The following is a 20,476-nucleotide window of genomic DNA, read 5'->3' as shown; positions in this document are numbered from 1 at the left end:
ATTTATCCTGACTTTTCTGTATAAACTCTACCTTATTCAAATAGTTGTTGAGAGAAAGTCTCTTTTTGTTGAATTAAGCCAGGTAATATGTGAAGAAGGAACGATAGATTTAGGAATTACCATTTTGTAACCTCTGCTGAAATAAAAGACCTAGGGATGATCATTGATGGTTACTTACTGGCCAAAGGTGAAGCCTCCTGATGAAAGTACACAACCCCACACATGAATCTAGCCAAGGTGACTTAAAAATATGCAAGGAGTAGAAAAGCACATTCAAAGACACCTCAGGAGTGTCACTAGCTAAATCTGCACTGTGGGAAATGAGTGGCGCTATTCAACATGAGTCTATAGACCAGCATCAGCATCATTTGGGAGCTTGTTAAAAATGCAAATTCTCAGGCCCTGGCCCAGACCTACTGAATCAGACTCGCTGGGATTGGACCCCAGGAATCTGCATTTTAACACACCTACCAGGGGGTTCTTTTCCATGCTAAAATGTGAGAAGCATTGATGTACAGGACAAGCAACCTGGGTTCCTTAACAATGAACTGCAAGAAAACTCAGAAGCGGGACCTATAGATTCAAAAAGAATTTTGAAAAATAGCAGCAACATGCAGTATTTGAACCTTACTGGGCTCCTGATTTGAGCAACCTGTAAACATGTTTTATGAGAGAAATGGAGAAATATGAACATTGACTTTGTATTTACTATTAAGAAGCTATTGTTAATTTTTTAAAGATATGATAGTTGTCTTGTGGTTATGTTTTAAAAGAGACCTAACCAGGTGTACTTAAATATTTGTACATGTAATGATGTCATATTTGAGATTTGTTTCTAAATAATTCTAGGGTAGGAGATGGGGAAATAGGTCTTCACAATTATTGAGTTTGGGTGCTGGGTACATGAGAGTTCACCATACTACTCTCTCTCTTTAATGTTTCAATCTTTCCATAAGATGGTTTTTTAAAAAAGACTAATTCAGAGAAATAGTATATCAATTATAACAAAATGTTAACAACTGTTCAATTGGATTGATGGTTTATTAGAGTCATTATTCAATGTTCTCCCTGCTTTTCTATATCCTTAAAAATTATGTTCGTAATTATAAATTTTTAAAAGTTCATTGGAAAAATGTTTGAAACAGGTTCTCATGCCTAAAATGTGAATATCATTGTAGAAAACACGGATATATTTGCTTTGACCATTACTGATCCAATTTTTATGTGCAGAGATGATATATTCGATGATTCCAGGTGTTTATAGCTTAAGCTTTATTATCACCAATTAAAACGCTCAGGAATTGAAGTCTCAGAGGCATTTCCCAGGGTCACAGTGCCATGAGTGGGGTCAATCCCATGTCAGTCTCTGTCCAGGTTTGTGCTCTTTCTACCTCTCCCCACTAGGACATTGAAGAATAAAACCTTTTTATCTAGCAGATTATTCATAATTCCTGCAAAGCTGGAGATCCTTGAGGTGTCCTAGAGTATTCAGTAATGGCATTCTGTTTGTGTATTTGTTAGCTGCTTTTTGACTTTTAAAAACTGTATTATCACATACGTACAGTTAGGTACATGCATATTAAGTATATGGCTTCATGAGTTTTGCTCATGTTTGCAATGCTTGTATTGCAACACCGATCAAGATATAGAACACTCCAGCATCTCCACTCCTTGTGTCCCTTGTCAAAACCATCTCCCCATAGCTATCAACTACACTAATTTCCAACATCGCAGACACAGCTGACCTCATAGTGGGTGGTTCCTTGTGTCTGGCTTCCTTCACTCATCTTTATGTCTGTGAGATTCATGCATGTTATCGCATGTGGCGGTAGTTTATTCTTTTTCATTGCTGCATATTCCATTGTATGAATATACCTGAATTTATTTATTTATCCTACTATTTGATAGAGATTTGGGTTGCTTCTGATTTTTAACTGTTATGAAGAAACCTGCAATGAACATTCTGATAAATGTCTTCTATAGACATATGCACACCCTTATCTTGGGTATAAACCCAGGAGTGGGATTGCTGGGTCATGGGATCAGCATATATTTACTTTCAGTGAGTGACTGAGTCTCCAACACAGTCTCCAACAAAGAATCTCCAACACAGTTATACCAATTGTCACTCCCACTGGAACAATGTGAAAGCCCTAGCTTCTTCATGTTCACAGGGATACTGGGATTGCCACTGTTTCAGCCATTCTGGGATCGCCCTGTCTTGGAAACCTCCTCAGAGATGTCCTGTGTCCTGCAGAATTAATCCTTCCTCCTGTGGCTCTCAAAGCAGTTTCTCCATGTCTCTGCTACAGCTCTTATCACCCCTAGCAGAATCATTTGTTTCCTGTTTGTGTCTCTTCATTAGGATCTAAATTCCCCCAGGCCAGACGCAGTGTCTTATTCTTCTTAAGACTCCACTGTTTATTCACAGTGCCTGGCTTAAGCCATATTTTAATTCACAGGGCCTGGCTTCACAGGGCCTGGCTTAAGCGATATTTTAATGACTGGATCAATTAATTAATCAATCAATATTCTTAAAAGCTTAAAACCTATTTACTTACCAGGTAGGACCTGGTATTACTAAACACTTAAATTCTTTGGATCATGTGAACCTATTTCCATAGTTGTAACACATAGGGATAATTTATTTTGCCTGAAATTCAGAGAACTCTCTGGGACTGGGAAATATTTTACATCTCCAAGGCTTCACTCGCATGGGGCCGGGAGGTGCAAAGGAGCAGGGCTCAGCAGCCAAGAGGAAGCCGCTGTGATTGGCACTTAGCTTAGAACGCACAAATCTGCTTTGAAAAGTCCACCTCTCCCCCTCGGCCACCATATTGCCATGATCACAGAAAAGAGCATTTACAAACTCTGCGTTTTTAATACTTGCCAAGACTAGCAATCTTCTCCATGTGGAGGCTTGATGGGATGCAAATGGGCCTGCCTGGCCCTGGCCCTGGCCCTGGCCCTGGCTCTGCCTCCAGGAACTCTTAGCACCGACCTCATGGTCCAAGTGCACGCCCAGAGAGAAGCATGATCATGGAGATGCTATTTTAAATTTCTCTAATAGACACGTCCACAGAAAGGGTTGACATTTGTGTAATGGTGGATTGAGAATTCACCGGTAGGTTAAAATAACCTGAGTGCCTGCGGAGATAATTGTAACCACCAGCAATGAAACTGAAAAGCGCGTCTTTCAGACAAATATTTGGCTTTCATTGAACTTCCGCAAAATGATTTCAACCAGGGGACTGACATCTGCAACTTTGGTTGTGAGCAACTTATGAGCTTTTCTATATGCAGAGGGTGCTGCAGGATGAAAAGAAAGAATAAGAGATTGAGTGTTATCAAAGTGGAGCTATGAGAAAGGGATGAAAGAAACTGGGACAAATGTAAGTCTAGTTTCACCAGGGTTTCTTCAAGTCACACCAGCAGCCTGGGGGTGAGAATGAGACTGCATTCCTTACTGTATTTTGCTGCCTTTATCTGACTCTTTCCTTTTTTTTTTTTTTCGGAGAGACAGTCTCGCTCTGTCACCCAGGCTGGAGTGCAGTGTTAAGATCTCGGCTCACTGAAACCTCCAACTCCCAGGATCAAGTAACTCTTGTGCCTCAGCCTCCTGAGTAGCTGGGATTACAGGCAGTCACCACCACGCCTGGCTAATTTTTGTATTTTTAGTAAAGATGGAGTTTCGCTATGTTGGCCAGCCTGGTCTCAAACTCCTGGCCTCAAGTGATCCACTCGCCTCAGCCTCCCAAAGTGCTGGGATTATAGGTGTGAGCCATGGCACCCGACCACTTTCCTGCATTTTCTATACAAGTCCTGTGCCCACATGAAGGGACAAGACTCAGTCATTTACTTCCCGGTTGCCTCTAGGACAGTCTCATGTGTGCTTTTGCACAAATGCCCTTAACCTCCCCCTCCCCCCACCCCCAGCTCACAGATACCTCAGCCCCATCTTCCTAAAGCTGTGCACAGGAAACCCTGGAAGGGCCAGATGGCCAGGGCTGCACTCTGACGTCAAACTGTGATACGTGACACCAATCAGACTGCCTTGTTTCCACATGTCTCCTTGGAATTTTTGTGAAGATAGCAGTTGTCAGCTTGGGCTGAAAAAAGTTATTGTGGAAGCGTTGTTAGCGTTCTCATACTTACATCCCTCCTTCCCCCAAGGGAAAAAAAATTCTTCTATAGAGAGCCCTTGTATCTCCAACCTACTGGGAATAGTTTGTGTCTGCCAGGCACATTCCTGGTTTTGTGCTGTGAGAGGAGGGATGGGCAGAGGAGGATGGGAGAAAGGCCAGTAAGAGAGGTGAAGCAGGAAGCCCATGACAATAGGTTGCAGGTACTTCAGCAAAAGCTGGGAGTGGGGAGGGAGCTGGGGTGCTGGGGAATGGGGTGAGTTAACAGGTGCTTTATTTGGGGTCAGAGGACAGTTGAGGTAGAGAGAATTAGAAATGGAGGATTCCAAAAAACGGAGTGCAAGTTCCTGAGTGTTACAATTTAGAGCCTTGAAAGAAAGGGCTAGACTCCCTGTGGATTTGTGTGTGGCTTTTGAACCATGCTGTTTGGAATTGACATGAGCAGTGGCATGACAGGTCACACTCGCAGTCCCTGCTCCTCCTGGGACTCAGATGTGAACAAACCTAAACATGAGGTAGCCTGCTACAGTTGAAATGGCCTGTTTTCTCCAGATAGCCCAGGCTTTCCAATTAGACATCAGCCTAGGATGAGGTCCCTGCAAGAGGCTGCCTCACCTGTCTACCCACCTAGGTCTGGGGCCCATGGTGAGCAAGACTGGAGGCTAAGTGGATACAGGCACACAGAGAAAGAGCCACTGCCCAAGATGGGGCTCCATGCAGCAGAGGTGGTGATCAGCTGCTGTTCCTGTTCACTCTGGCCGGGTCCTGGAACTAAGGAAAGCATGCATTTCACAGAAAGCCCAGGGTAACAAGAACTCATTCCTGCTTCCAGGGCCAAATTGGACCAACCAAACCCAAGCTCTAGTCAGTTGTTCAGAAAAATTTGAACAACATAAGATGACCAGTGAAGATTTATTAATTTGTTTCATTTATTAATTTGTTTCATTTAAAGTCAATTAGACTGAATATTTTTAGGGCTTCAATTCATAGGTACAGACGTTCATAAAGGAGCTAATACAGGTGACATTATTTAATAAAGTGACCATTAGGGAAATCACAGTGTTTGAAAGATGTTACCAAGTCAATGAAAGCCATACTTCTAGAAATAATTAATGACATACAATCACACTTACTAGAGAGGGGGAAAGGCAAGAATTCAACAAAATGTCATAGGAATCCTGTGTATGTTTCCATCATCTTCTGTTGATCATTGTGTCTCTCATTCTCTCTAGCTATGTAACTAAATACAAAAATTCATAGAAAATACACCAAAATATTCACACTGGTTATTTTGGGTTGATGGAATTATGGCTGACTTTTGTTTGCTTATTAAAATTTTTTTGAGTGTTTCTTAAAATATGTTTGCTAGCCTTGGCTGTATAACAGATTACTCTAAAATTTAATGGCTTAAAACAAAAACCATTTGCTATTTCTCACAATTCTAAGGATCCTTGGGTCTGATCCTTGGGTCTAGGCCAGGTGGTGGGTCTTGAGGTCAGCTGACAGCTAGGCCAACTCAAGATGCCCTCGTGTTGTGGCAGCACTCACGTTTCTAGCTTTGGCAAGTTGGTTGGTCCAAGGACCTGAGCTGGGACTGGTATCTCTATGATATGTCATCTCTCATTCTCCCAGGGGCCAGCCCAAGCCTCTTTTATGGTGGTCTTGGGGGTCCAAAGAGGAGGAGGAAGGGGCAAGTCCTAAGGTGAATGCTCTTTTCACACCTCTACCTGCATCATGTAGACTCCTGTCCATTGGCCAAAATGATCTGTGTGCCATGCCAGGCTTGAGAGGGTGGAGGAGAGACTCTGCCTCTTAATGGAAACACCCCAAAGCCACTGTGCGAAAGGCCTGTGTGCACAGGGATGGGGAAATCGTGGCCATGCAGGCAAACATGCCGTTGGAAATCAGAAAAATGAAGTTAATTTGTAAAGAATAAAAATAGAAGACTTTTTTCAAGGGATTTGGAATTGTGTTTGAGAGTTCCAAGAAGCCAGATGTTTCTTAGAAAATTAAGACATTCACAGAAATGGTGAGCCATTTGTAGAGGACTACTGTTTATTTTGTTAAAGGCCAAAATATGGCGGACACTCCCCTCACTTTATTTAAATTGGCTTCTTTTTCAATGACTTTTTTTATTATTATTTAAAAATGAATGTGTGTGGTAGGTAGGGTTTTGACCTTAGGATCTTATGGTGTGCCTGCGAATATGTCAGTTACAAGGCAAAAGAGAATTAGGGTTGCTAATATCAACTGACCTTCAAATAGAAGGATTGCCTGGGATTATCCAGCAGGCTCAATGACCCAGTAGAATAGGGTGGCAAAAGATTCCATCAGAGAGATTCGAGGGACAATGAGACAGGAGAGATTTGAGGTTTCAGAGGGACTTGACTCACTGTTGCTGGCTTTGGCAAGGGAGAAAGGGGGCATAAGACCAGGTATCTGAGTGGCATCTAGAAGCTATGAATGGCCCTCCACTGACAGCCAGCAAGGAAACAGCAACCTCAAGGGAATGTACGATTCAAGAACTGAATTCTGCCAACTACTGGTATGAGCTCAAGAGCAGATGCATTCCCAGAGCCCTCAAAAAGGAGCATAGCCCTGCCCTGCTGACACCAGCATTTTTTTCCAGTGAGACCCACATCAGACTTCTGACTTGCAGAAGTATAAAATTACAAATGCCTGTTGTTTTGTTTGTGATAGCAGCAATAAAAATAGAATACAATGTTCATTATAAATTTTTGGTGGGGGTGGGGGACAAGATCTGGGGCTTTGTCGCCTAGACTGGAGTGCAGTGGTGCAGTCTTAGCTCACTGCAACCTCCACCTCCCGGGCTCAAGCCATCCTCCCACCTCAACCTCCCGAGTAGCTGGGGCTATAGGCGCACACCACCACACCTGGCTAATTTTTGTACTTTTTGTAGAGAAATGGATTTGCCATGTTCCATAGGCTGGTCTTGAACTTATGAGCTCAAGCTATCTGCCCTCCTCAGCATCCCCAAGTGCTGGGATTACAGGCGTCAGCCACTGCACCTGGCCTTCATTACAAAATTGTTAGAAACTATGTAAAAGCACAAAGAACAAAGCAAAAGCCATCCATACTTCTATTATCCCTGGATAATCACATTTTAGTTCAGATATATTTTTATCTATTTAGCTACCTTAGCCCAAGTGAAATCACACTGTATATACTTTTGATAGCTGATTTTTTGAATTTGTACTGAACAGATATTGGCAGTTTCCCATGTCAAGATATTGCCTTTTCTGTCTCTAAAATTGTATTTTTAATCAGATCTTGGAAATGTTTCTGTAGAAGTCACATGGGTGTGGAAACTTGGTGATGGGGTCAGGAATCCCTTCCTGGAGGAGAGGAGGTCTTGTTCAGCAGGCGAAGACACTTAGAAGGGCTTTCCCAGTAGAAGGAATAGTATGGACCAAGACACAGAGGAACAAGCCCAGAGCACGGTCCCCACAGCAGCAGTTCACACCCCTAGGTAAGAGCAGGAGCCCAGGAGGAGAAGGAGAAGCCTGGAGCTCGGTCAGACCACAGACGACCTTCACTACCTCCACACCAACGTGATTGGTAAGCCCCCTCCTAAAGACCATCCTCTTATCTGGGTTTGGTCACTGTTTCCTTCAGGGGATTCCTTTTTGACAAATGACTTACAACTTCCCTCTGAAAGAGAGCTGCAATCCCTGCTCCAGAAAAGAAATGCACAAACCAGATTTTCCTAGAACAAGGCTTCAACACAGGAAACATCACATTCCAATGACAGCAGCATCAAAATAGTCATTACCTGGGAGCCTTTTGGAAAACGGAAATCCTTCTCATCTTTTCCTGTAGAACTAGAACTTACTGACACAGAATAAGAACTTTCGATTGTTACCAACTTATAAGGAAGTCGTGGCATATGGACAGATACTGTTAGGTGCAATGTGCCAACCTTACACATTCTGAAACCATGACCCACAGGGTGTTTTCTGAGCTGAATTTTCTTTTAAAAACTTGAATTCCAAGGAGTTGCTTAAATGGGCAGCGGATGGGGTTGGGTGGGGTGCTCATTTATGTCTACTGGGACACAGATAAGACAGGCAAATGATCTTCTGCAAGTGCTCTCTTAGGGGTCCCAGCTTTGCCAAGAAAGTTAACCTGAGTCACTTTTTCTTTGCTCTTTCCCCAGTAGAAGATAGATCAACAGGGTCTCTCTTTGTTCACAATATTTCAAAGACATTATCTCCTGGAACAATTCAGCAATTTCTACTCTTGTCTGCAAACTAGAGGGGATCAGTCAGGTTGAACAAATCCCTCTTCATCCATCTCCTTCTCTCCCCCGATCCCAGTTGCATCTTCCTAAGCAGGGAAGCGGACTGTGGCCCTGCCTTTCTCTGGGGCCTGAGTGGGTTGTCTATTTCTACGTGCCAAGCTGTCTGCAGACCCGTGTCTGAAACCGTACAGCCCTTTCTTTCAGCCTCTTCCCTAAACTCGCGTCTTAATCCAACTCTAATTCCACCTGGGCACTCTGTCTCTGTCCTTTAACACATCAAAGAGCAGCTGCTCTTTCCGACATAATAGTTGTCTTTGTTATTCCTGCACGACTGGAACCTTTAAAATGTCACTTCCTTGCAGATCTTATTTGGTATAAATGAAATAGGATTTTAAGTTAAAACTTGCACTTGGAGGTTTATTCCTGGGGATCGTGTCTCTTTTTGCCTTCTGCCAGCTCACCCCTTGGATCCAGCAACCTGACATATAGGGCTGTCCTGCAAATCCCGGAGAGGCTTGTGGTTTCTAAATCTTTCCTATCTGAACTTACAGAGAGAGACACCCCTGAGGATTGTAATGCTGCAATTGTGCATTCAGCATAGAGAATATTGCTATTTTAAATAATTTTATCTTCAAGCAGCAATTATGGTTGCATTCACCTTAGAAATGATTTTTTTTTTTTTTTTGGTAAGATTGGATGCATCATATTAGATTTGCCCAGTTCCATCATGTCCTGGATGGGCCTCCACCAGAGCCATGTCACCAAGTCCGCTTCTGCTCTGTGGGAGCAATCAACTTGGTCCCTTTGGCCTGATCAGGAGTTAGAGCCTGTATCCCAGCATCTGTCCTGGACCTCAGCCTGTATCCCAGCATCTGTCCTGATCTTGGTAAAAGACAGCACCCTACCTTTCAAAGTCACGGCTGTGTCAGGATATGTTAACGAATATCTGAACTTGCACTCCACAGAGGTGAGGCCTGCCTTTCCTCAGGACTCTGGGAGACAGTTACTACCCCATGCCCAAAGGGTGCTACATCTTTCAGGTCATGAAAGCAGCCTTGAGAAGAAACCTGGGGCAATCAATGAGGCTACATAAGTCTCCAGTGAAATGAAAATGAAACCATGACCAATGGCACATTTTAAAAATAAATGCTTTTTCTAGGTCGGTAACCATTGTTCCTGAAAATTGGCCTTTTTGGAGGTGAGGCTTCATGATCAGGGTGCTAATGGCTCTCAGTCGCTGCCAGCAGGCCCTCTACTGAGCCCCCACTTCCCCAGCTTCCACTTCCACCTGCAGGCTTAGCCCAGGCGGCACATACATTTATCTCATGGGTTCCTTCCATCCAGGAATGCTGTGTCCAGAATGATTCTGAGGCTTTACCTGGGCATTGTAGTCAGGAAGACTGCCATTGGGCATGAGGTCTGTCTTGGACATGGAATGGGGAGATGCAAGATCTTTGCTTGGCGCCTGAGGAGTCCGTCTGTGCTCACTGCCCCTGTTAAAGGGGGGCCCTAGCAGGTGATGCTTGGGACCCCAGAGCTCTCTGTGGACTCAGATGTTCATGACAGGAAAGATGAGTCTGGCTCACAGAGCAAATGGCTTCACGATCAGGGGGGCTTGCTCAAGGGACCTACTTGAGGCTTTTAGGATCGCTGTGGTGCATGCACCCTCCCACCCAAACCCTCAGTGAGGGCTGCCTGAGTCCATAGTGTAGGTGTGTATTTCCTGGTGGCAATGAGTTCTTCACAAGTGCTGTTTTTCTGTTTGTTTTTTTTTGTTGCTGTTTGTTTGTTTTGAGACAGAGTTTCACTCACTCTGTCACCCAGACTGGAGTGCAGTGGCACCATCTCCGCTCACTGCAATCTCTGCCTCCTGGGTTCAAGTGATTCTCATGCCTCAGCCTCTCAAGTAGCTGGGATTACAGGTGTCTGCCACCATGCTCAGTTAATTTTTATATTTTTAGTAGAGACGGGTTTTTGCCATGTTGGCCAGGCTGGTCTAGAACTCCTGGGCTCAAGCGATCCACCTGCCTTGGCCTCCTGAAGTGCTGGGATTACAGGCACAAGCCACTGCACCTGGCCACAGGTGCCATTTTAATGGATGAACACTTTTTCTTTAGAAGGATGTGCTAGTTTTCATAACCATTTCTCTGTTGTTAGACATCTGTACTATTGACATTTTTTTCTCTTAAATGAATACTATAAATACATTTTGTTCATCTTGCCATTTTGCAATTTTAGAATAATTTCTTAGAATGGAGTCCCAGAAGGGTTATTTGTTCAAAAGAAATGTACATCTTCAAAGCTTAACATATGTATTTCTAAGTTTATTTCAAACGAATATATCAACTTATTGTCTAGATGTAATTTTTAAATTACTTAAAGAATTTCAGAAGTAAACAGTTGTGATTTACTTCTTGAGATAACGTATGTCATTATTTTTATCTAATCACAAAGATAGAAAACTTGGGAAATACAGAATAACAAAAGAGGCAAAAAGTATAACATTTGAAGGTCACTATTGAGGGGTAAAAGCATATGATTTCTGCAACTTGCCATCAAATGGTTCAGAAAAATGATGTATATGATTTTAAATAACATGCATAGTTACATTTTGAATAACATACATGTTCACACATATATAATATATACAAAATTATATAAAACTATATAAGTTATATAATTCACATACATATTGTATACGTATATATTGTATAAAATTGTGATAGTCATGTAATAAGAATTATATGCGAGTGAATATGTACATATGGAGCGAGAACAATAAATCAAATGTGAAGTGTCAGCAATTGTTGAGCTGAGGTGAAGACACATGAGCACTGCTTGTACTGCTTTTGCAACTTACCTATACAAGTGATCTTATTTCAAAATAAAAGATTAATAGGTTTTACATGATACACTTTCAGTGTTTTTTATGCATAAAAGCATCATTTTCTGCCAATTGAGGGTTCATATTATTTTGCTTTCTCAGCAGCAGACTTTGCAAGGCCACACCATGGGTATGTTACCATGACCTTTGTATACCATCTTACAGAGAGAAACAGTTTCCTTCCTGTGGGGCTTTTAAGTTGTTTCAATTTTTCACTAATAAAAAATAACATTTCAGTAACTGTCCCTGGACACAAATCTTTAGTCATATCTTTGATAAATTCCCTTACTGGGAATTGCTGGGTTGAAAAACAACTCCCAACTGAAAGCTCTTAATACAAATTGCCACGTGCCCTGGAAAAGTTCCACCAATGCGCTGTACCCCTAGCAATGCAGGAGCACGGCTCTGTCGGTGGCTAAAAACAGAGCCCGGCTCAAAGCAGCTCAGGTGAGATGCAGAGTCCATTGTAGGCTTGTTGGGGGATCTCGGTGCCTCCAACTGGACGAAACACAGCCTGGGCTTGCCCACCTACAGAGCCAGGTGCTATGTCTGTGTGTGTTGTCTCTGCTGCCATCTCCTCTGCTCCAGCTTCCGGTTAGTGGGAGAGTAGCTTCTCTGCAAGGCTCTGAGTTCTTTCACTTGGCTCCTGGGAGCCTTTGCTTTGCTAGAGTGTAGGGCCCCACACTCCGGGGCCCTTGCTGATGAGCTGCTCTCCATGGTGAGTGTAGGTCAGAGAAGCATTGGGTGGGTAGGGTAGCCTGGAAAGAGGACGGAGTACCTAGAACAGGGCATGAACAGGCAGGCAATGACCCACACCTCCAACTCCACAGTGTTTCGTGTGCTTTCACTAATGGCGTTGAATCTTAAAAAGAAAAGAAAAGAAAAAGAACGAAAAAGAAGAGGAAAATTTGACAGGCTTAAATGTTTCATTATTTTCATTGTATTTCTTTGAATGTTAGCTATTCTTGGCATTTTGTATGTTCGTCAGTGATTTGCATTTCTTCTGTGAAGGGCTTATGTTCTAGAACCGTGTTTCTGTTGGACTGTTTTCCCTTTATTGAGCTATATGACGCTTTCATAAAGCATCTTACCCTTTATGGTTTTAAATATTTGCCCCGTTTTGCCATTTGCCTTTTAAATTTTGTTTACAGCGTCTTTTGACATTCAAGAGTGCCTCAGTATGTTTGGGCTGCTATAACAACATACCTTAGACAGGATAATTTATAAAAAACAGACATTTATTGCTCATAGTGCTGGAGGGCGAAAAGCCCAAGATGAAGGCCGATTTAGGTTTGATGTCTAGTTTGAAGGGCGTTCTCTGCTTCACAGATGGCACCTTTGGATGCATCCCCATGTGGTGGAATGGGTGAGCAGCTTCCTTACACCTCTTTTATAAAGGCACTAATCCCATTCATGAAGGCAGAGACTTAATCACCTCCTAAAGGCCCTACCTCCTAATACTCTCACATTGGCAATTAAAGTTCAACATATGAATTTGGGGGGATACATTCAGACCACAGCAAGCAGTTTCTTATTTTTGTCTAATCAAATTTGTCTTTTCTTTCTTTTTAAAAACATTTGACTTATAGCTTAACATTTGTAGAAACGTTTCTTCCATTGCTCTTATTGGAAAGATTTTACCTTCCACATGCTGCTCCTTGTAGTCATTTTAATTTTTTGTACTGCATCCCTTTTTGGACGTACCTGGAAACACCTAGCAGAGGGCACCAAGTGGACGCTCAATCAGTAAGTGTTTGCTGTTGACATGAATGAAGGGTAATGAAAACTCCTTATGGTCTAATGATCTTTGAAAATTATTTGCAAGACTGCAAGTGAGAATTCAAGAAGCAGTGTCCTAAATGGTACTTTAGTGGCTCTCAGAGGAGCTGGCTAATTGAATTCAAACCATATGTGAAAGCTGCCCCTTCCAGGACAATATCCTCCAACTGACTGCAGGGATGAGCTTTTTCCAGTGTCTGGAAGTCCCATAACAGGACTAAATGAAGACTGAAGTCAACATCTTCCTTCTTCCTCTTCAGAGACTTGAATTACGATGTGCACCTTCTAATATTGATGATCTATGAAAATACATAGAGCTGATTTTTCAGGGCTTGTCTTCAAAGAGCAAAGTCAGAGCATTGTTTTAAAGCAGAAACTGGTGTCCACAAGCTTGCAGCAATGAGTAAACTGTCACTGTGAACCTTCTTATGATGTCTTGAAGGCCATACATTAAAGACAACGATAACATCATTTGCAGTGGGCCTAATTATGGTCTCTGGACTTTAAATCCCATTTTAGGAAAAGTGCCCACAAACAAAACCAAACAAAATACCACATAGTGCGTCTATAAAGATGTGCTGCTTCACAGTACCTCTGTGTTTTCTGAACTTTGGGGAACAATCTTTGATTTGAAATCTTACCTTTTGGACCAAACTATTGATTCTGTGTTGACTCCTTGACTACAAGATCATGAACTTTCTTGATCATTACAAATAAACATTTCTAGAATTGTCTCTTTTCACTGACATCAGAAACAAAAGAGTTTTGGGTTTCTAAATAAAGTGTCTAGAGAAAACCGATGTGTGTATTGCACTCATTATGTTGTTAATAATGCATTTTTAGATGGAGTTAATATTTTATGGCCTATTAATAATATATGTGTTTAGGGAAATGCGTGTATTCTATAGAAGGATGAGAAAGTTATAAACTTGGAATCTTGCTTCTTTGTATCACAGTGCAGTTGTGACATGTTTGCTGAAACCTTGCCTGGTACAGTTTCTTTTCTTTTCTTTTCTTTTTTTTTTTTTTGTATCAAAAGTAAAGCACCTCCATTAATGTAACCTGGAAAGTTCAGAATTCAGGAGGCTGTTTCCACTTTCTGGCCCAGGTTGTTGCTGCCAGGACATCCTCTTTTGCTTAATCACCACCCAAGTCCCTCACAACTCTGAACACGTCAATGCTGAGATGTCCACTAGAAGAACGCCTTAGCACTGATGAAGAATCATGGGCTGTGGCATGTGACCGGCACTGATCCACAGGTGTATATAAGAAGTCTTTCTGATTTTTGCCACCTATCCATCTGAAAAAGGTCTAACATCCAGGATCTATAAGGTACTTAAACAATTTCACAAGAAAAAAACAACCCCATTAAAAAGTGGGCAAAGGACGTGAACAGACACTTCTCAAAAGAAGACATACATGCAGTCAACAAACATGAAAAAAAGCTCAACATCACTGATCATTAGAGAAATGCACGCCAAAACCACAATGAGATACCATCTAACACCAATCAGAGTGGCTATTACTAAAATGTCAATAAACAACAGATGCTGGCGAGATTGTGGAGAAGAAGGAATGCTTTTATGCTGTTGGTGGGAGTGTAAATTAGTTCAACCATTGTGGAAGATGGTGTGGTGATTCCTCAAAGACCTGTAGGCAGAAATGCCATTTGACCCAGCAATCCCATTACTGGGCATATACCCAAAGGAATAGAAATCATTCTATTATAAAGATATGTGCATAAATATGTTCATTATAGCACTATTCACAGTAGCAAAGACATGGAATCAACCCAAATGCCCATCACTGATAGACTGGATAAAGAAAATTTGGTACATATACACCATGGAATACTATGCAGCCATAAAAAGGAATGAGATCATGTCCTTTGCAGGGATGTGGACGGAGCTGGAAGCCATTATCCTCAGCAAACTAACACAGAGACAGAAAACCAAATACCTCATATTCTCACTTATAAGTGGGAGCTGAATGATGAGAACACGTGAACACATGGGGGGAACAACACACACTGGGGGTGGGAGGAGGAAGAGCATCAGGAAGAATAGCTAATGGATGCCGGACAAAAATACCTAGATGATGGGATGATCTGTGCAGCAAACCACCATGGCACACATTTACCTATGTAACAAACCTCCACACCCTGCGCATGTACCCCCGAACTTAAAGTACAAGTTGGGAAAAAAAAGAAGCCTTTCTCACCTCTCAGAATCTGATTCAAATGTAGCAGCAATTTCTGCTTAGAATTTCAGGAGGGTCTGCCTGTCCCATTACTTTTGACTTTGGGGAGAGAACTCAAGCAATGTTTGCTTTTCTAGATGGAGTGAGACACAGAGGGAAGAATGTGAGAAACAGCTGGTGATGTAAGGGAAAAACTAAGCCCTGATGGCTGGTGACACTGGAGTGAGGAGAATGTCCTCACACTGGAGATACCAGTTTCTAGGGAAGAGAAGCATGGTATAGCCCCTGCCCCCAGGGTGCTTTCAGTCTAGTGGAAACATCACATCCTCCATGATTCACACATCACAATAAACCTACATCATGATAACCCTATGTAATTTTTCCTTATTTTGTTAAGGATGCAACTTTCCAAGGCAAATATTTTCTAATTTTATTTTCCTAAAGCTTTGAGGGATCCTATTCTATAATTTAAGGCTCTTTGGGGCCAGTAAAATTACATAACATTTTAGTGAAACCTGAAAAATCTGTATCTTTGATTCTTAGACACATGTACACCATCTGCAGCATGATGTCAGTATAAGAGCTCAGAGTTCAGGAGGGAAACAGACATGGTTCAAAGCTCAGTCCCAACCCACCAACATGAAATACCCTGAGTGAGTTACATGTGTTCTCTGGCTTACTCCATCTCCTCACGTACAATGGGGACTATTCGGGGGCAGTGCTTCACATGTGCATGCTTCTCTTAATTCAGAGATGAGCTCGGGGAGGAAGAGGGGGGACAATTTCACCAGCAGTTGAATGACTGCTCATCATTCCAATCCAACCTCTGCCCTGGAGGCAGAACCAGATGGGAGATGTAAATCTATGTGTGGTTCCCTTGCTTCTCAAAGCATGGCCTTCTCCTCATGCTGAGTAACAGTCTAATATTTTAAAGGAAATACCTCTTGTACATCACATCTCCCATCCATGCCAACTTCATCTGGTGCTCAATCGATCTGTTTCAGAGCTGAAGGAAGCTGTCTGGGTGAGCTGACCTGTAAAGAGATATGTTAGTCTGTCATCAAGATGACACTTAAGGGACTTTAAATAGTGATTCTGATATCATCATATTCTTATTGCATCTGACTTTTAAAATAATTACTAACCCCACGCACCTCTGGCCCCTATAAAAAAAGGAAGTCAGTCCAGAGCATGCCTGCTGCCTAGCTCCCAGGGCCCTCCTGAGAATAGTAAGTGTGGATTGGGCATCAGTTTTAAATGCATAGGGAACATCTGTTCATTAGCCAGGAGACTTTTTCCCTTAGAAAAGAAAGTAATGGAGAAATCTCACAAAATGAAAAAGGGGCCATTGAGCCCTAAAACCTAGTCTCTTAACATCTTTCATGGCACAGTTGTCTTAAAAAACCAGGCCTTGTGGGGGAGTGGGGAGTAATTTTCTGGAGTTCCATGAGCATTTCAAGAGCTATGCCTATGGGCCTAGGTCCCAGAGGCCCAGTATATTGCCCAGGGCAGAGAGAATTCAGGATATAACCTGTGGAGAAATCCACCTCCACCAGCTTGGTTCTCCAGCAGGTTTCCATGCCCTTCCATGGTGCATGCAGGAAGGTGTCAGGAAGCTCCTGTAAGCCACAGGGGTAAATGGGGAAGGTAGCTGATGGTACTGGTTGCGTAACTTTCCCAGAATTGTGCCAGCATCAATAGAGTCCTCCTGCAGCCCAGGGCTGCAAAGTAGACCATAGAGCCTTGGGTCTATGGGAGCCACAGCTGGCCTCAGGGGGACAGACAGTCCCTGTGAGTGCAAAGGTGGAACACAGTCAGCAAGTTGAGAGTTCCCCTGCTATAGACTTGAGTAGCAGATGCCAGTAGAATGGGCAAGGGACCCTATCACCACTGAGGACAGCAAGGGTCCCCTGTTAGTCAACTTGGGGTACCATAACAAAATACCCCGAACTGGGTGGTCAAACAACAGAAATGGATTTCTCACAGTTCTGGAGGTTGAGATGTCCAGGATCAAGGTTCTGGAAGAATAGGTTTCATTCTGAGGTCTCTTCTCTTGACTTGTAGGCTGCTATCATCTCACTGTGTGCTCTGAGAGAGAGACAGAGGCAGAGGCAGAGGCAGAGGCAGAGAAGGCTCTGGAGTCTTTTCTTATAAGGACACTAATTCCATCAGATCAGGGCCCCACACTATGACTTCATTTAACCTTAATTACTTTATTAGAGGCCCCGTCTCCAAATATAGATAGTCACATTGGGGATTAGAGCTTCAACATATAAACACAAACATTCAGTCCATAGCAGTTCCATTGCTACCCAAGGACCCTGGACACAGAGCTGAGACTGTCCCGCTCATCCCCCCGCCAGGAAGCCCCATCATGAAGCTAGCCACAAACTTGGGAAGGAGCTGGTGGTGGCAGAACTCGGAAAGGCCAAGTGTGAGCCTAGGCAGGGCTTCATTTCAAACTGATGGGACCTGTACATGAAATGGAACTGTTTGTTTCAAGAGAAGGCTGGGAGGGTTTCCAAAGTGATTCAGTCCCACATGCGGGCTGCTTTAGCCAGTGACAGCACTTCCCAAAGGAACAGAAGAGACAAGACATTAACTTGCTGCCCCGCTTAGCAGTAGGGTGGAAGCTCCTAAAAGGGCCAGGGCGGGAATGGGATATACAGAGGCAACGATTGATTTGCATGACTTAAGGCTGCTGTGACCCAGCGGGAACACACAAAGTGGGTGACAAGTGAATGTCGCTTGGTTAGCACTCAGAAGAAAACAAATGTAAGCTATTATTTTGAGAAATGTTCAGAATGCACTCTCTGGGTTCAGGAGTTTTCTGCTCAGGCTCTTGTCCCCGTTTAGAGGTTGTCCACCAACCGATCAGAAAACACTTCCTGTGCTGAGGGGTTGGGAGGAGGGGGAATATTAATCAACTGCTAATTGAGATTTAGGGTTGAAACACCCTAATCAGGAAGAAATGCTTCAATGGAAACATATGCATCATCCATCTGAATCAATATCGCTATCAAGAAATATTGGTGTCCACACACCTCAGTTTAATCCATGAACAAACATTTGTTTTCCATCGTGAAGAGCCAGGCTCAGCCTTGTTAATACAATGTCACATGCTACTGGAGAAAAACAAAAACAAAAACAAAAACCAATAACAGAAAATATTTTGAATTATTCTGTCATTTTGATTCAATAAACATTTCAGCTGAGAGAGTAAGACTGGGCATTTTAATTATGTCAGCATATAATAATTAAATCTGGCCTTACTCGCCTTCGGGTATATTTTTAAACAAAAACAAACACAAAACCTCTTGTCTATGCACTCAGTAGCTTTTCATGTTAAGCACATATTTGGCAACGTGTACCCGTTAAGTGTGCTGTCATCACTAATTTCTTTGGTACCCGTGTGATAACATCAGCCAAGAGGAACCACAGTGGATATAACACAAAAGTGTGGTTTATTTCTTTATCAATTGGCAGCTGTGAAAAGATTTATAATTTCCCTCTCCCTGACATCACTGGGCAGGTAAAGCAGGCAGCCCCGTTGGCTTTGATGAAAGGATATTACCCGGCGTATGGAGTTAACACGGGTGACGGTTGTAATATCTTTTCCCTGATGTCAGTTACAGCTGTTGTACCGTTTCAGGCATGTCGGGAAAGTAGAGATGTTTAAACAGAGGAAGAATGCTCTGAAAAGTCATCAAAAGGACACTTTTTCCTATGCCATTCACTCTTGGTGCTATTTAATAAAAATGATTTAAAGAAATTCTTTTTTTTTTCTCAGCAGCAATTCAGATCATAATAAGCTGCTTTTTCTTTCCTTTTAAGCTTTGATAAGAATAACCCAGCATTTTTTAAGATTCTAGAGGCAAGTCCAGTCTCTTCCGCCCCTCCCTGCTCTTCAAGTTCCTGATGTGCAAAGATCTGAGAGAAGAGCCACAGGTTGACTTCCTGTTTCTGGCTGCACCCTGGCAGGTCACGGCAGCATCCAGAATGTGTCTGCGGAAACCTTCTCAGAGAAGGATAAAAAATGGAAGGATTTCAACCCCCCTGCCCAACACACACTCCAGGCCATTTCCTCAGACGGTTTCTTGGGGTCTCAGGATCAAAACTGTGCCTGAGGCAATTGACCTGACTTGAAAAAAATCCTTGAATTTTGGAAGTGGCATGCCAAAGTCGTGGCTCCATTCCATATGGCTGAAACAGCTGTGTGAGTAAAGGAGTCCCCGACTCCCAAACAAGCAGCGGCTGTGGGGAGAAAGGGCGGATCTGATGGAATTTCAAGGGTCTCCCAGGCAGCCTGCTCTCCTGCCTAAGTGGGGAAACGTTCCCTCAGCGTGGGACACTCAGGAGAAGGCTGGGGAGATTTCCAAAGCCATTCAGTCCCGGTGCGGGCTGCTTCAGCCAGTGACGGCCACTTCCAAAAGGTTTCTATTAGAGCTAGACATTCGTGGGTAATTATCAAGTATTGATAAAAGCACAACTACAATGAACTCTGTAACGTAAAATCCTCTGCTCATGGGCTCATTTTCATTACCAAACAGATTATTTCCTTTGCTTTTAATGCTCATGCAGACACACTCACACAGACCCACAGTGGATTGTTTTTCTTGTGTTATTTCCTGAACCCAGAGCTCTCACACACCAACTGCCAGATACCTCCTTTGGGCAGCCACATCACCCCACTTTCTCTTCTCTTATTCTGCCCCTGATGTGCCTCATACTCAGACCGTTGGTCATTTGATGCTGTCAGAAACCAGGCCCCTTGCCTGCAATTTTTATACCAAATGTTGAAATGGGAGAACCTCAGGCATCAAAGTCTCAACTGCTCTCCCACAATTGGCTGTTTCAGAAATAGTTTCTTCAAAGAGCCCTGTTACATCCGAGCAAGCATTTGCTGACTCACTCGGGGAGCCCACAAACTTCCAGGAAGTTTGGTTGGCAATAGACACTAACAAAACCAAGGCAATTGTTTTTCCATTATTTCATTACCAGCTGGCAGAGAAAACAGCCGAAATAGGAATTGCTCCTTCGACATGAAGTCATGGAGACCACAGTGAGATGGTCTGGTGCTGTCACCACCTGGATACCTCAAGTTATTTCAGATGTTGCTTGGTCTAAGCTCATGAATACCCTCTAACAATCTTTACCCCTTGCTGCCAGCTGTATCACTGAAGAATTGTTTTAGGCCAGAACTGAAACACA

At 42.9% G+C, this 20,476-nt stretch overlaps 1 long non-coding RNA gene across 1 annotated transcript; it reads right to left on the bottom strand.

Moving 5' to 3' along the window:
* Positions 1 to 12,504: 12,504 nt before the first annotated feature.
* Positions 12,505 to 20,022, bottom strand: LOC105503323. Its single transcript, XR_001000461.1, has 4 exons — positions 19,931 to 20,022; positions 16,207 to 16,299; positions 15,287 to 15,398; positions 12,505 to 13,365 (listed from the first exon to the last, which is right to left on the bottom strand). It is a non-coding gene; the product is annotated as an uncharacterized LOC105503323 (long non-coding RNA).
* Between the last annotated feature and the right edge of the window lie 454 nt (positions 20,023 to 20,476).

The sequence above is a fragment of the Colobus angolensis genome, unplaced genomic scaffold, assembly GCF_000951035.1.
Source record: "Colobus angolensis palliatus isolate OR3802 unplaced genomic scaffold, Cang.pa_1.0 Scaffold85, whole genome shotgun sequence".
Classification (NCBI taxonomy): domain Eukaryota; kingdom Metazoa; phylum Chordata; class Mammalia; order Primates; family Cercopithecidae; genus Colobus; species Colobus angolensis.
The sequence above is the reverse complement of the archived record's forward strand: the minus strand, read 5'-3'. Positions and strand labels throughout refer to the sequence as shown.